The following is a 15,496-nucleotide window of genomic DNA, read 5'->3' as shown; positions in this document are numbered from 1 at the left end:
TTTTTAAGGAACCTCCATAATGTTCTCCATAGTGGCTGTATCAATTTACATTCCCACCAACAGTGCAAGAGGGTTCCCTTAGCTCCACACCATCTCCAGCATTTATTGTTTGTAGATTTTTAATGATGGCCACCTGACCAATGTGAGATGATATCTCATTGTAGTTTTGATTTGCATTTCTCTAATGATTAATGATGTTGAGCATTCTTTCATGTGTTTGTTGGCAATCTGTATATCTTCTTTGGAGTAATGTCTATTTAGGTCTTCTGCCCATTTTTCGATTGGGTTGTTTATTTTTTTGATATTGAGCTGCATGAGCTGCTTGTAAATTTTGGAGATTAATCTTTTGTCAGTTGCTTCATTTGCAAATATTTTCCCTCAATCTGAGGGTTGTCTTTTCCTCTTGTTTATGGTTTCCTTTGCTGTGCAAAAGCTTTTAAGTTTCATTAGGTCCCATTTGCTTATTTTTGTTTTTATTTCCATTTCTCTAGGAGGTGGGTCAAAAAGGATCTTGCTGTGATTTATGTCATAGAGTGTTCTGCCTATGTTTTCCTCTAAGAGTTTTACAGTGTCTGGCCTTGCATTTAGGTCTTTAATCTATTTTGAGTTTATTTTGTGTATGGTGTTAGGGAGTGTTCTAATTTCATTCATTTACATGTAGCTGACCAGTTTTCCCAGCACCACTTATTGAAGAGGCTGTCTTTTCTCCACTGTATATTCTTGTCTCCTTTATCAAAGATAAGGTGACCATATGTGCGTGGGTTTATCTCTGGGCTTTCTATCCTGTTCCATTGATCCATATTTCTATTTTTGTGCCAGTACCATACTGTCTTGATTACTGTAGCTTTGTAGTATAGTCTGAAGTCAGGGAGCCTGATTCCTCCATCTCCGTTTTTCTTTCTCAAGATTGTTTGGCTATTCAGAGTCTTTTGTGTTTCCATACAAATTGTGAATTTTTTTGTTCTAGTTCTGTGAAAAATGTCAGTGGTAGTTTGATAGGGATTGCATTGCATCTGTAAATTGCTTTGAGTAGTAAAGTCGTTTTCACAATGTTGATTCTTCCAATACAAGAACATGGTATATCTCTCCATCTATTTGTATCATCTTTAATTTCTTTCACCAGTGTCTTATAATTTTCTGCATACAGGTCTTTTGGCTCCTTAGGTAGGTTTATTCCTAGATATTTTATTATTTTTGTTGCTGTGGTAAATGGGAGTGTTTTTTTAATTTCACTTTCAGATTTTTCATCATTAGTGTATAGGAATGCAAGAGATTTCCGTGCATTAATTTTGTATCCTGCTACTTTACCAAATTCATTGATTAGCTCTAGTAGTATTCTGGTAGCATCTTTAAGATTCTCTATGTATAGTATCATGTCATCTGCAAATGGTGACAGCTTTACTTCTGTTTTCCGATTTGGATTCCTTTTATATCTTTTTCTTCTCTGATTGCTGTGGCTAACACTTCCAAAACTATGTTGAATAATAGTGGTGAGAGTGGGCAACCTTGTCTTGTTCCTGATCTTAGTGGAACTGGTTTCAGTTTTTCACCATTGAGGACGATGTTTGCTGTGTGTTTGTCATATATGGCCTTTATTATGTTGAGGAAATTTCCCTCTATGTCTACTTTCTGCAGGGTTTTTATCATAAATGGGTGTTGAATTTTGTTGAAAGCTTTTTCTGCATCTATTGAGATGATCATATGGTTTTTCTCCTTCAATTTGTTAATATGGTGTATCACATTGATTGCTTTGCATATATTGAAGAATCCTTGCATTCCTGGGATAAACCCCACTTGATCACGGTGTATGATCCTTTTAATGTGCTGTTGGATTCTTTTGCCTAGTATTTTGTTGAGGATTTTTGCATCTATGTTCATGAGTGATATTGGCCTGTAGTTTTCTTTCTTTGTGACATCTTTGTCTGGTTTTGGTAACAGGGTGATGGTGGCCTCATAAAATGAGTTTGGGAGTGTTTCTCTCTCTGCGATATTTTGGAAGAGTTTGAGAAGGATAGGTGTTAGCTCTTCTCTAAATGTTTGATAGAATTTGCCTGTGAAGCCATCTGGTCCTGGGCTTTTGTGTATTGGAATATTTTTAATCACAGTTTCAATTTCAGTGCTATTGATTGGTCTGTTCATATTTTTTATCTCTTCCTGGTTCATTCTCGGAAGGTTGTGCATTTCTAAGAATTTGTCCATTTCTTCCAGGTTGTCCATTTTATTCGTATATAGTTGCTTTTAGTAATCTCTCATGATCCTTTGTATTTCTGTGGTGTCAGTTGTTACTTCTCCTTTTTCATTTCTAATTCGAATGATTTGGGTCTTCTCCCTATTGTTCTTGATGAGTCTGGCTAATGGTTTATCAATTTTGTTTATCTTGTCAAAGAACCAGCTTTTAGTTTTATTGATCTTTGCTATCTTTTCCTTCATTTCTTTTTCATTTATTTCTGATCTGACCTTTATGATTTCTTTCCTTCTGCTAACTTTGGGGTTTCTTTGTTCTTCTTTCTCTAATTGCTTTAGGTGTAAGGTTAACTTGTTTATTTTAGATGTTTCTTGTTTTTTGAGGTAAGATCGTATTGCTATAAACTTCCCTCTTAGAACTGCTTTTGCTGCATTCCATAGGTTTTGGGTCATCATGCTTTCACTGTCATTTGTTTCTAGGTATTTTTTGATTTCCTCTTTGATTTCTTCAGTGATCTCTTGGTTACTAAGTAGTGTATTGTTTAGCCTCTATGTTTTTGTATTTTTTACAGAATTTTTTCTGTAATTGATATCTAGTCTCATAGCATTGTGGTCGGAAAAGCTACTTGATACTATTTCAATTTTCTTAAATTTACCAAGGCTTGATTTGTGACCCAAGATATGATCTATCCTGGAGAATCTTCCATGAGTACTTGAGAAGAAAGTGTATTCTGTTGTTTTTGGATGGAATGTCCTATAAATATCAATTAATTTCATCTTGTTTAATGTATCATTTCAAGCTTGTGTTTCCTTATTTATTTTCATTTCAGATGATATGACCATTGGTGAAAGTGGGGTGTTAAAGTTCCCTACTCTGTGTTACTGCCAATTTCCCCTTTTATGGCTGTTAGTATTTTCCTTATGTATTGAGGTGCTCCTAGTTTGGGCCCATAAATGTTTACAATTGTTATATCTTCTTGGATTGATCCCTTGATCATTATGTAGTGTCCTTCTTTGTCTCTTCTAATAGTCTTTGTTTTAAAGTCTATTTTGTCTGATATGAGAATTTCTACTCCAGTTTTCTTTTGATTTCCATTTGCATGGAATATCTTTTTCCATCCCCTCACTTTCAGGCTGTATGTGTCCCTAGGTCTCAAGTGGGTCTCTTGTAGACAGCATATATACGGGTATCATTTTTGTATCTATTCAGCCAGTCCATGTCTTTTGGTTGGAGCATTTAATCCATTCACATTTAAGGGAATTATCGATATGTATGTTCTTATGACCATTTTCTTAATTGTTTTGGGTGCGTTATTGTAGGTCTTTTCCTTCTCGTGTTTCATGCCTAGAGAAGTTCCTTTAGCATTTGTTGTAAAGCTGGTTTGGTGGTGCTTAATTCCCTTAGTTTTTGCTTGCCTGTAAAGGTTTTAATTTCTCTGCCATATCTGAATGAGATCCTTGCTGGGTAGAGTAATCTTGGCTATAGGTTTTTCCCCTTCATCGCATTAAATATGTCCTGCCCCTCCCTTTTGGCTTGCAGTTTCTGTTGAAAGATCAGCTGTTAATCTTATGGGGATTCCCTTGTATGTTATTTGTTGCTTTTCCCTTGCTGCTTTTAATATTTTCTCTTTGTATATAATTTTTGATAGTTTGATTAATATGTGTCTTGGTGTGTTTCTCCTTAGATTTATCCTGTCTCTCTGTGCTTCCTGGACTTGATTAGCTATTTCCTTTCCCATATTATGGAAGTTTTCAACTATAACCTCTTCAAATATTTTCTCAGTCCCTTTCTTTTTCTCTTCTTCTTCTGGCACCGCTATAATTCGAATGTTGGTGCTTTTAATGTTGTCCCAGAAGTCTCTTAGACTGTCCTCAATTCTTTTCATTCTTTTTTCTTTATTCTGCTCTGCAGTAGTTATTTCCACTATTTTATCTTCCAGGTCACTTATGCATTCTTCTGCCTCAGGTATTCTGCTATTGATCCCTTCTAGAGAATTTTAAATTTCATTTATTTTGTTGTTCATCACTGTTTGTTTGCTCTTTAGTTCTTTTAGGTCCTTGTTAAACGTTTCTTGTATTTTCCCCAATCTATTTCCAAGATTTTGGATCATCTTTACTATCATTATTCTGAATTCTTTTTCAGGTAGACTGCCTATTTCCTCTTCATTTGTTAGGTCTGGTAGGGTTTTACCTTACTCCTTCATCTGCTCTGTGTTTCTCTGTCATCTAATTTTGCTTAACTTACTGTGTTTGGGGTCTCCTTTTCACAGGCTGCAGGTTTGCTGTTCCAGTTATTTTAGGTGTCTGCCCACAGTGGCTAAGGTTGGTGCAGTTGGTTGTGTAGGCTTCCTGGTGGAAGGGACTAGTGCCTGTATTCTGGTGGATGAAGCTGGATCTTGTCTTTCTGGTGGGCAGGTCCACGTCTGGTGGTGTGTTTTGGGGTGTCTGTGCCCTTATTATAATTTTAGGCAGCCTTTCTGCTAATGGGTGGGGTTGTGTTCCTGTCTTGCTAGTTGTTTGACATATGGTGTCCCACACTGGAGCTTGCTGGTCGTTGAGTGGAGCTGGGCATTGGTATTGAGATGGAGATATCTGAGAGATTTTCGCTACTTGATATTACATAGAGCTGTGAGGTCTCTGGTTGACCAATGTCCTGAACCTGGCTCTCCCACCTCAGAGGCACAGCCCTGATGCCTGGCTGGAGCACCAAGAGCCTGTCATCCACATGGCTCAGAATGAAAGGGAGAAAAATAAGAAAGAAAACATAAAATAAAGTTATTAAAATAAAAAATTATTTTAAAAATTATTTAAAAAGTAATTTAAAAAAAGGAAAGAAAGAAGAGAGCAATCAAACCAAAAAACACATCCACCAATGATAACAAGCTTTTAAAAGTATAATGAAAAGAACAAAAACAAAAACAAAAATGGACAGACAGAACCCTAGGACAACTGGTAAAAGGAAAGCTATACAGACAAAATCACACAGAGATGCATACACATACACACTCACAAAAAGAGAAAAAGGCAAAAAAATATATATATATCGTTGCTCCCAAAGTCCACCTCCTCAATTTGGGATGATTCGTTGTCTATTCAGGTATTCCACAGATGCAGGATACATCAAGTTGATTGTGGAGCTTTAATCCGCTGCTCCTGAAGCTGCTGGGAGAGATTTCCCTTTCTCTTCTTTGTTCACACAGCTCCCGGGGCTCAGCTTTGGATTTGGACCCGCCTCTGTGTGTAGGTCCACTGAGGGCGTCTGTTCCCACTCAGACAGGACGGGGTTAAAGGAGCAACTGATTGGGGGGCTCTGGCTCACTCAGGCTGGGGGGAGGGAGGGGTACAGATGCAGGGCGAGGCTGCAGTGGCAGAGGCCAGCGTGACGTTGCACCAGCCTGAGGTGCGCCGTGCGTCCTCCCGGGGAAGTTGTCCCTGGATCCCGGGACTCTGGCAGTGGCGGGCTGCCCAGGCTCCCGGGAGGGGAGGTGTGGATAGTGACCTGTGCTCACACACAGGCTTCTTAGTGGTGGCAGCAGCAGCCTTAGCGTCTCATGCCCGTCTCTGGGGTCCACGCTGATAGTAGCGGCTCGCGCCTGTCTCTGGAGCTCATTTAGGCGGTGCTCTGAATCCCCTCTCCTCCTGCACCCTGAAATGATAGTCTCTTGCCTCTTAGGCAGCTCCAGACTTTTCCCGGACTCCCTCCAGGCTACCCGTGGTGCACTAACCCCCTTCAGGCTGTGTTCACACTGCCGACCCCAGTCCTCTCCCTGGGGTCTGTCCTTTGAAGCCCGAGCCTCAACACGCAGCCCCGCCTGCCCTGGTGGGTGAGCAGACAAGTCTCTCGGGCTGGTGAGTGCTGGTCGGCACAGATCCTCTGTGCGGGAATCTCTTCACTTTTCCCTCCGCACCCCTGTTGCTGTGCTCTCCTCCGCGGCTCCGAAGCTTCCCCCCTCCACCACCTGCAGTCTCCGCCTGCAAAGGGGCTTCCTAGTGTGTGGAAACCTTTCCTCCTTCACGGCTCCCTCCCGCTGGTGCATGTCCCATCCCTATCCTTTTGTCTCTGTTTATTCTTTTTTCTTTTGCCCTATCCAGGTATGTGGGGAGTTTCTTGCATTTTGGGAGGTCTCAGGTCCTCTGCCAGCGTTCAGTAGGTGTTCTGTAGGAGTTGTTCCACATGTAGATACATTTCTGATGTATTTGTGGGGAGGAAGGTGATCTCCATGTCTTACTCTTCTGCCATCTTGAAGCTCTATATTGGATTATTAGATTTATGTAGGTAGATTACAAACTCTCTATACTAGTAAGAACATAGCTTTTTTTATTTTAGTAATAATAACAATGTCTAATAATAGGTATGGAAGTGGAAAAATATTTCACAGAAACACACAAAAGAAGTAAAGCCTTTTCTGGCTTATATAGACAAAGAATGCTTATAGTTCCATTTGTCCAACCTCCAACATGGGTCAAAAGTAAACACTAAGCACAAAACTAACTGGATCAATGTGCAAAAATCTGTTCTCATTTCCAGTTGACACGAAATATTTTCTTATTCAATTTGAGCTTACAAATAAGGAAAATAGACAAAATAACCAAAAATAGATTAACAAATGTTATTCTCTCTTGTCCTTCATCCAACAGAAAATAGGCATCTATTTTCCTAATAGAAATCACCAAATTGTCAGATGATCAAACCAGATTTTCAACCCTTGTTGCCACTCATGGGGAATAACTTCTTCGTCTTGCACAGATCAGATATATACAGAGAAAGCTTTCTCCGTATATATTTGAGACCAACTCAGTGTTCTGAGACAAGAGTCACTAAGTCTCTGTTGTAGAAAGAGACACAGCAATTACCTTGACTTAGACAAGAGAGGGAAGGAATAATAGACTTAACCAGAAACAAAAATGAAAAGAAAACATTAGAATATTAATAACAACAACAACAGCTAAAGAAATGGAATGTGAAAAAAAGTAAAGTGCTCCTCCTACTTGGGAATCACTCTGAAAGCCAAGAAAACAAACCTGAGCATCAATTGCCCATGAGGTGCACTCAGTCAATGCACTTTAACTGTCTCCATCAGGTAAATCCACCTGGAGAATTTCAGCATCTTGAGGAACTGGGCATTTACAAGTATTATTTTTAAATAAAAAGATTAGAATAAGATTGTTAAGTTAAAAATAAAACAAATCAATGGCATACAGAACAATAAAACTATAACCTTTGGAATTCTCTTTCCAGCTGGACAGAAGTGTACGAGTTGACATGTAACTTCTCTGTGTGTGGGCTCTGAGTAGTAGAACACGGGTGTATTCACCTAGATAATTAAATAATCTTCCAATCTTCCTTTCAAAAAAATGCCTCAGTATGGTACATACTCTCTGTTGTCTTATTTCCAAATTTTTGGTAACTTTTCTAAACACTAGAAAATTCAGTCTTTCTAGTTAGTGGTCATTTGCATATTTTATTTTTTAAATAATATGTAATAGAGATTCTTTTTAAACCTGACTAAAATTGGAATATGTTTCTCAATATGTTCATTTTTATGTTCTGAAATTATTACTTTCATTGTCTCATTGTTCAAGATTTCATCTTATACACTAATCATTAAAAAGCTCAAGAATTTGGGACAAAAATTGATTTAAATTTAATTCAATTTGAATTATCATACTTTTCTAATTCAAAGGACATCAATGTGTCCTTGTTGGGGAATGAAAAGTAATTACTGTAAAACCCCTAAAAACAAAATTTAGTGATCGCACAATTTGATATACACACACAGTCTGCCAGAATTTTTGATATATATGTAGATATATATCAATGTTATATACATATATGCATATATATCTAAAATTCTGGTATGGATATCATACACACACTTTACATAGATATATAAGTAGATATATACATATGTCATGTATACATGTAAAGTAGTATTTTAATATATGTTTAGGTGTTTAGTATAGTTATATATATTTATATATTATACATTTTGTGTATTTACATAAATTAAGTATATAGATTTAGTATATTTATATATACATAAACTTAGGGGGTTCATACCATTATTTAATACTCTTATTAGATGTTTAACACTAACCTTCATTTTTGTCATTTTCTTTCATTCAAAATATTGTAAATTGAAAGTAGCCAAGAATTTTCAACTATTAAAACACAATACGTTCACAAAACTTACTTTGCAAAGGTAATGTCCCTCTTCTCATTGACAACATATGGAGGTAGGTATCTGTTTCTGTTATTTATGTCTAGTGTATTTAAGAAACAGAGAAAGAGATAATCCCTGGAGTTACCATCCATAATGAACACTTGAACTGTTTCGTATAACAGTTTCATTACTTTGTCAAGAGCATTATTCTAAAACAATGGAAACCTGAAGAAAATCTCCCACCTCTTTGAAGGGAATAGATTTTGAGACTACAAGAGCATACAGAGAAGGAATACTAATCTTTATTTCTATTTTAAAAAGCCATTGTTTTAATAAATGCTGGAGAGGGTGTGGAGAAAAGGGAACCCTCTTGCACTGTTGGTGGGAATATAAATTGATACAGCCACTATGGAGAACAGTATGGAGGTTCCTTAAAAAAACTAAAAATGGAACTACCATACGACCCAGCAATCCCACTAGTGGGCATATACCCTGAGAAAACCATAATTCAAAAAAAGTCATGTACCACAATGTTCACTGCAGCACTATTTACAATAGGCAGGATATGGAAGCAACCTAAGTGTCCATCGACATATGAATGGATAAAGAAGATGTGGCACATATATACAATGGAATATTACTCAACCATGAAAAGAAATGAAATTGAATTATTTGTAATGAGGTGGTTGGACCTAGAGTCTGTCATACAGAGTGAAGGAAGTCAGAAAGAGAAAAACAAATACCATATGCTAACACATATATATAGAATCAAAAAAAAAAAATGGTTCTGAAGAACCTAGGGGCAGGACAGGAATAAAGATGCAGATGTAGAAAATGGACTTGAAGACATGGGGAGGGGGAAAGGTAAGCTGAGATGAAGTGAGAGAGTGGCATTAACATATATATATACTACCAAATGTGAAATAGATAGCTAGTGGGAAGCAGCCGCATAGCACAGGGAGATCAGCTTGGTGCTTTGTGACCACCTAGAAGGTGGGATAGGGAGGGTGGGAGGGAGATGCAAGAGGGAGGAGATATGGGGATATATGTATACGTATAGCTGATTCACTTTGTTATACAGCAGCAACTAACACAATGTAAAGCAATTATACTCCAATAAAGATGTTTAATAAAAAAAGCAATTGTTTTTTCTTATCTCAAACTTACACACATAGAGGAATGTGTTCCATAAATAATTAAAAAATTTTTGAAGGTGATTTCTATATTTTCACTATTATCCTTTTATTCTTCTTATTCTTATTGTTTTTATGAGAATTGAATAGACTATAAGTTAAGTAAAAGTAAGGCAATTTTGCCTATCAATTTCCTAATTATTTTTATATACTTGCTTGCATTTCAGGTTAGACACTCCCATGCCTACTTCTTGAGAATAATGGGAAATTTGCTTTGGGCTGTATATTGGCCAGTAGTCACCAATTTAGACGAGGGAGGAGATAGGAGAAGGGAAGGTATTAGTCAGGCTCTTCTGCCCTGGTGGAATGCCAAGAAAGATGGAGAGGGGGTGGGCTGGGCTGGAAAGAACACTCTATGTTTGATTCATAACAAATTGCTCTTTGAAAGTTTTATAAAAATCAAAAATAAGAAGTGAAATAAACTAGGCTAAATAAATTAGACTTAGAGGTTTACATGTTCTCCTATGGTTGCTGGAAAATTGCTTTTTCTAAGCAATGCTGAGACTTTATTCTAAGGTTGCAGAAAGCTCATTAGGCAAGAAATTCTTGGAATCTCTTTTTTGGTTTATAGCAATTAGCTGTTTGAATTCAGCCTTATTTTTTGTAGCAATTAACTTCGTGGAAAAATCCCCTGTTAAAGTATCTTTGGACAATATTCACAAAACTATCAGTGATTGTTTTCTTATAACTAAGTCTTTGCTATTTCTTTGGCCCTCGTGTTGCTGTTGTTACAAAAATAATTTTTCCACATAAGAGGGCCAATTTCCCATTGTTGTTGAACTAAGAGACTAGAAGGGTGGGATTATAAATGCATTATATATACATTTCCGTCTGCTGGGTTAGCTATGAAAAACAATGTGGTATTCTGACTGTCACAGTCTTGTGACTTGTCGTTTAATACCATTCCCTATGAATGCTGTTTCCTAGAAGAGGAAATCAAAAAATGTTCTTTTGACCACTGAGAATTTAATTCATATTCATGAGTCCTCAAAAACTACTTCTAGGTTATTAAGATTGATTGAGCTTGATTCTTCCAAAGATGAGGGGCATGCCTCCTAATTATTGAGACATTCAGTTATAGAAGAATGTCATTTATCCATAGCCATATCTTTATTAGTTTGTATCTATCAATATGCAGCCATCTACTTATGTCTATCAAAGCTGATTCTGAAATATCTATCCATAATATATCTATCATAATACCTATCCATAACTAATCTATAGTTAGCCTGTTTCTTTTGCTTTTACTCCCTTTGCCCATTATGGCTCCCAGACAGGGACAGGGCTAATATATTGGAACAGAGAAAGACAGGCTGAAAGGTCACTTTCTTCCAGTGGGAAGCCATGGAAAGTGTACCGGTCCACTTCAAGTGGACTTCGGAAAGGAGAGGAAGACAGAAGCAGAGCTAGGAGATAAGATGCTGCAGTCTTTTCTCACGGTCTTGTGAATCAACCTTGGGTAGCATGTATGGAGCTAGGTAACACCTCGATAAAAATTATGAGGCATCGGGCTTCCCTGGTGGCGCAATGGTTGAGAATCCGCCTGCTGATGCAGGGAACGTGGGTTCGTGCCCCGGTCCAAGAAGATCCCACATGCTGTGGAGCGGCTGGGCCCGTGAGCCATGGCCGCTGAGCCTGCGTGTCCGGAGCCTGTGCTCCGCCACGGGAGAGGCCACAACAGTGAGAGGCCCGCGTACCGCAAAATAAATAAATAAACAAATAAATAAATAAATAATGAGGCATCTGTGGACATCAAAGCGACAGGCCTGTTTCTCAAACACACTTTGTGTTACAGACTCCTTGAAGAAGTCCAACAAGCCCAGGTGGAGGTGGACAGATGAAGTGGAAGCCATGTTCTTGGTTCCCATAGTCTATAGTGGGGTGAGGATTATTGGTGGTTGAGGTTCCTACTTCTTTGGTGGGGAAATAAGGAAATGCTGAAATGATCAGTGGACCAGTGGAGGATCGATGTAACCATGAAGACCTGGGGTTTCCACAAAGACAATGTAAGGGACAAGGACTTCCCCAAAGTCAATATGCTTGTAGGGTTATGCAATGCAGCAGGGTATGTCTAAAGGGGGCCCCAGAGTCAAAGAGGATCTTAGATAGAAAAACATCATATTGAAAATCAGACTGCATGTGGGTCTCTTTCCTCCATAAAACTATGAAAATTCCATCTACCTGTACACCATCTTACAGAAGAACATGGGGAAGCTGAGACTATCTTTACTTTTATGTTTAACACAATGCTCTGAAGGTTCAAATGAAATAAAATATGACAAATAATTGAATATATTTTTTCATGTATAAATTTGGATCATTTTTTATCCTGACAATTTCACTCAAGTCCAAGACATTCCAAAAAGGAGATTGTAACGAAAAGAAACATGTAAAGTGAAAGACGCTAAAATACTGACACATTTTAAAAGTCTCTTTCCCTCCTCAGTCACTACTCAGTGATGTAGGAATCATGAGAAATGTTAAATAAGTTGTAGGAACGATTGGAGATAACTTTCCTTTCTCACCTAAATGATAGTGGATATAAATTTGTGATCTCACATATACATAATATATACGAAAAGCTTGGAAATCTGTGTAGATGGTGGAAGATAAAGTAAGAGGCTTTTAATTTTATTTATTTATTTTTTTGCAGTATGTGGGCCTCTCACTGTTGTGGCCTCTCCGATTGCGGAGCACAGGCTCCAGACGCGCAGGCTCAATGGCCATGGCTCACGGGCCCAGCCGCTCCGCGGCATGTGGGATCTTCCCGGACCGGGGCACGAACCCGTGTCCCCTGCATCGGCAGACGGACTCTCAACCACTGTGCCACCAGGGAAGCCCAAGAGGCTTTTTAAAGTTATTTGAAAAAACTGTTTTGAAAAATGTCTCTGAATGTCAAATTAATATATTCCCATTGTAAAAAATTTAGAAATACAGAACTTCACATAGAAGAAAATAATCCGTGAATACATTGTGTTGTAATCTTATTGGGAAGAGTGTGAATGAGGGACAGTACTGTATTTCAGAGAATTCAATAATTACAGCCACAGAGCTACTTCATTTTTGTGGCTTTTCTTTGTTCACATTTCGGGTAAATTCAGGCTCCTTTTACACAAACCAATAATCTGTTTCGAGCTATTTTAAGACTTCCTTTGTGTCTTGGAAAGTGATTTTGGCTGAGTATGAAAATGTACCCTCATCCCTGTTCAGCTTCTCTGTGATGAGTTAGTGTTGGATTTGCAGGTATTTTTTTTTAAAGTGAAGTCATAGGAGGAGGCTGGTTCTGTAGGCCACTCAACTACTTAGCTATTGGAAGAGCTAAAGCCACGTCTGGTGTCTCCTGACCACCTGTCTGTGTCCTTTCCAGCACACTGTCCATCAGACAAGTTCATGAAACATAATTTCCAAGTCCAACCCAAGTTAGAACTTTCTGTTTAGAAGGATGAGCCTTTCTCACCTCTGGCGATGCCTGGGAAATTCTATCATCACTACTGGTGGCTTCTGATGACAGGAGAAATCTGCTCTGAAATAGCCCAAATACACTGGTAGGCATGGTTCTTTGAACGGTTAAGCTGATCTCTGCAAAGCTCCCGGTAGAGATGAAGCAGAGGAAGACACTTTATATCCCTCGTTTCCTTAAACTGTGTGGGGCAGGCAGTATAACAGGCTTTGTTAGTATTGACAACTGGGAGAGTGTCCCATAGGGAACTTTCCTCTCCCAAACATTCTCTTTCCACTATTGTCTCCACTTCGTTCCTCCTCTACTCTCTTCCTAGCCCTTCCACACCTCTTCTATCTAGTATCTTACTTTCATTAGGAATTATTACCCTTCCCTGGACTAAAAGAAGCTCTTTTAAATTCAAAGATAGTTTCCCTAATAGAATGATGGGGATTGCAGATGTTTTAATTCAACCCTCCACAAAGAAATAAATCGTCTTCAAGCACAGACTTAAATATGGACCACGTTAGAAGGATTTTTTTTGCTGTTATGTATTAAATTGTGTACTTTCCTGCATATGCATGTGACATAGGTATGAACATTCTTACATAATTTCTTAGATAGTTAATGAAACAAGTACCTAGTGTATTGTTCTAATTAGAGGTTGAAAAATGGTTAATGATATGTGTGTCCTTATTAGAAAGACCATATTATCCATGTAAAAGTGACTAAGAGAGGCTAACAACAGACACTGTCTCAGTGTTTTTATCGTCTTTATGAATAATGACACTAAATGAGGCTAACAACAGACACTGTCTCAGTGTTTTTATCGTCTTTATGAATAATGACACTAAATGATGTGCACTGAAGTTTCACTGCCTTCACAGCCCCAGGACAAGGTAGCAGCAGTACCACCAGCTGTAATTTGGATTCTGAATACCATCACACATGTTGTTCATAAGCATACAAAAGATAATTTTCTGGTTCTCAAATACAATATTTTTCTTAAAATCCCCAAATACTCTCAAGGTTCATATGAAAGAAAATATAACAGTACTTTAAGGTAATTTCCATGTATAAATTTGCTCCAGTTTTTACCTTGAGAAATTTTAAGTTAATATGGGTTTAACCTTAGTAACTATGCATGGAAGCAACCTAAATGTCCATCAACAGAGGAATGGATTCAGAAGATGTGGTACATATATACAATGGAATATTACTCAGCCATTAAAAAAGAACAAAATAATACCATTTGCAGCATCATGGATGAACCCAGAGATTTGTCATACTGAGTGAAGTAAGTCAGACAGAGAAAGACAAATATCATATGATATCACTTATATGTGGAATCTAAAAAAAGGGTACAAATGAACTTATCTACAAAAGAGAAATAGAGTTACCAATGTAAAAAAGAAACTTATGGTTACCAGGGGGTAAGAGGGGGAATGAATTGGGAGATTGGGATTGACATATACACACTACTATATATGAAATATATAACTAATATGGACCTACTGTATAACACAGGGAGTGAAAATTGGATATATGTATAAGTGTAACTGATTCACTTTGCTGTACACCTGAAACTAACACAGTATTTTAAATCAACTATACTCCAATAAAAATTTAAAAAATAAAATAAAATAAAATCTGGGGACTGAGAGTTTTAAAAAATATATATAACAGTACTTTAATGGAACTTCCATGTATAAATTTGTTTCAGTTTTCACCTTAAGAAATATTACGTTAATATGGATTTAACCTTAGTAATTACTCAAAAACATTGTAATTGGTATGAAAGGTTCCCTGATCATATTATATATACATAAAACAACAGTAAAAATAATAGCAAGGGAGAGCAATAAACTCAAAACTACTTAAGCAAAATATATATATATATGTGTGTATATATAAACAATAAAAAATAACCAATTTATTCCTTGGCATGCCTGGTCGGATGGCCTTTAGCCTGTCTAGACATGCAGACTTAAACAATGTCATCAGTATTCTATTAGCTTTCTTGGTGTTTAGCTCTGACCATACGTCCAGTAGAAATGGCCTCTTTCCAACAAAAACTCCACATTTCTCACTGGCTTTTATTGGCCTGTCTTGGCCCTCGTGCCCACACAGTGATCACTGTAACTGGAGATACCCTATGTAAGGCACAGAAGTCCCTGCAAACAGGGTAAGTCACAGACTCAGAGTTAGGAAATAGTGTTCCCAAAGAAATTTGGAGTACTATTACAAGAGGAAAGAAAGATGGTTGGTAGGAAGGAGAGAATTGCTGTTCATTCACTCATTTATTTAATTAACATTTATTGTATGTCTATGATGAGCAAGACACAAGTCTTGGCACTGGGAACAAAGCAGTGACTAGAACAAGAAAGCCTGGGTTCTCCAGACACTTTCATTTGTGTAAGAGGATGGACAGTAAGCAAGTACTCAGATAACAATATAATAGATGAGGCTAAGGGGCATGAAGAAAAGTAAGAGACTAGAGAACAACAGGCCACATT

Source organism: Delphinapterus leucas, chromosome 5, assembly GCF_059928025.1.
Source record: "Delphinapterus leucas isolate spDelLeu-1000000601 "Yukka" chromosome 5, BTC_Dleu_Yukka2, whole genome shotgun sequence".
In the NCBI taxonomy this organism is placed as follows: Eukaryota; Metazoa; Chordata; class Mammalia; order Artiodactyla; family Monodontidae; genus Delphinapterus; species Delphinapterus leucas.
The sequence above is the reverse complement of the archived record's forward strand: the minus strand, read 5'-3'. Positions refer to the sequence as shown.